Source organism: Pygoscelis adeliae, unplaced genomic scaffold (genome assembly GCF_000699105.1).
Source record: "Pygoscelis adeliae isolate BGI_AS28 unplaced genomic scaffold, ASM69910v1 Scaffold5, whole genome shotgun sequence".
In the NCBI taxonomy this organism is placed as follows: Eukaryota; Metazoa; Chordata; class Aves; order Sphenisciformes; family Spheniscidae; genus Pygoscelis; species Pygoscelis adeliae.
In genome coordinates, this window is record NW_008824753.1 from 994,141 (window position 1) to 996,563 (window position 2,423).

A 2,423-nucleotide genomic window follows, 5' to 3' on the forward strand; every position below is an offset into this window, starting at 1 on the left:
CACCCAGCCCCGGCCCCCCCAAGCCACTGAGGACCGCGGAGGCCAACCAAAGCCACTGCGGGGGTAAAACTGTGGATAAGCCTCCACTCTGCTACCGCAATACCCTTCATTCCCCTGCTCCCTAGTTCTCCTTAAAGCAAAGCATAAGTGCAGTGAGGAAAGGATCTTTTTCTTTTTAAAAGTGATTCCCACAAACCACAGTTCTGACCAACATATACTTAACTACATTTCAAAAAAAGCAGGAATTTCTTCACTGCTGTGGAATAAAACAACTACCCATGTTATTTTCGCCCTGCTACCCCACGGAAAGATATCCTTTAAGCACAGAGGCAAACAAATCAGCACTTGTGACTTGACAATCTAAACTGACATATTTATGCTGCAAATGCAAGCTTGTACTTTGCTCGGAGGCAAAACTCGGAGTTAAGGAAAATCTGGTATCGCAGCAAACAATCAAGTCTTCAAATCTTGTCAGTCAAAAAAGTCTGTTTTGTGGATAGCTGGGAATAGGCAAGGAGAAACCAAGCGAGATAAAGCGAATTTGAGATTTTAAGCACATCACAAATCTTACTTTATGAGCAACCTTTTCCAAACTGGGCAGCTGCTCTTAAGCAAAAAAGAAGGAAACCAAAGTTGACTATACACCTACTATGAGAGCTTGTTCTCCTATTTTTTTTAAGAACAATAAGCAGCATTTCCAAGTTTTTTTGCCGATGGGAGACATTTCAAACAAATTGCCACTGTGAAACACAAACACATTCATGATACACTTCAGAGAGCTCACCCACCTGTACAAAAGCCCAGCTTTCATTCCAGCATTTACCACAACAGAATTTTTCTAACCCCCCCGAGCTGGAACCGGCAGATACATAATAGATAGGAAGCGTTTTTATTATTATTATGTAAACCAAGAAGTTTGGTTAAGGAGGAGATCGTAGTCCTTCCTCTGAGGCAAACCTTAACTATGCACTTCTGTAACATAAAAGCCCAGACTGCTAAAAAGCAACCAGCTATCCCTGAACACCATTCGACTGAGGCAACTACAGCTGCTTTCAGTTTTGGGGGTGCCAAGGACCTGCCCTCACCACTGTATCCAACCCCTCACTGCTTGCTCACTTGGAAAACCCCACGGCGTGCAGTACTCCGCATACAGCCCTTCAGCAGCAGAGGCTCTTGCATCCGCCGATCCTCTCTTCTGCATCCCACTTTGAAGACTCTATTCAGAGTAATTTAGGATGCGTCCCCAGCAGGCAGCTCGCAAACACAGATGCAGGGTAACCTGGCCAGAGATCCCTTGTCTTTGGACTCAATACCACCGACACAAGGTGTCACCGCTTACAGAAAAACCCACTCCAATTCCTGGGGCAGGTGCATCATTCGCACATTTGCAGTCTGTGCACAACGCATCCAGTACGTGAATTACAGGTTGCACACTAGGTCTGCTAAAGGCAGACACCATACTCCTCCCTAACGTCCCCCGGTTTTCAAATTCTCATTTATAAGAACCTCACAATATTTTAATAAAACATTGAACCGCAAAAACGATGAGTGCGTGGCAGGTGTTCGATCACTTTACATGCACCAGTGCTTTTCCCCAGCCCTAGGTTCCCTTCACAAAGGCACAACCTCACTAGGGCCAAGTCCGGTCTGCACCAAGCGCTGTGTGCCTACCACAGCACGGGCTCCGCTGCAGTTCAAATCGTAAGCCCTGGCTTTGCTATTAAGACAGATTATATTTTTACATCGAGCTCCCTTAAGTAATTTTAATTGTACAATCAAATGGCAATTACAAACACTTTCTTCAAGCCGTCTCAGCAACAGGGTTTTCTGCTGGCTTTAAGAACAGAGAACATTAAGTGTTCCCTCCAGAACGAGTGTTTATCAAACAAACACTTCAGTAAACATTTAGTTTTTTGAACTAAGATCCTTATGCATTACCACAAACTGGTATTTTAACGTACTTTGAGTATGTTCCAGCTAGAAGGCAAGTGCAGGTTTCTAACCATCAGAGGAACCACGGTCTACGGAATACACTCACGCTCCATCTCATTCTGACACGAAGCTGATGGAGCCGCCTACAACAGCGAGCGACTCTTCCAGTCATATGCACCTTCCTTTCTAGCATCAACCGATTTCCTCCATCACCAACTTCTTACAGTAGTTTCTAGCATTTAGAAGCAGAAGAGCTACTAGACAAGGCATTTATTTTAATCTGCTTGAGTAACATTTGGGATTATACACAGGCAAAGAAAACAAGTCAGCTGGATTTTCTCACAGGGTGGTTTTGAATGCTGATCTAACGTCATGTGCAATTATCGAGCAGTCATGTTCCAAAGAGTACTTATAACTAAATTTAAGTCTACTAAATATTCAAAATTATTTGTTGGTTTGGTTTTGTTTGTTTGTTTGTTTGATTTTCCAAA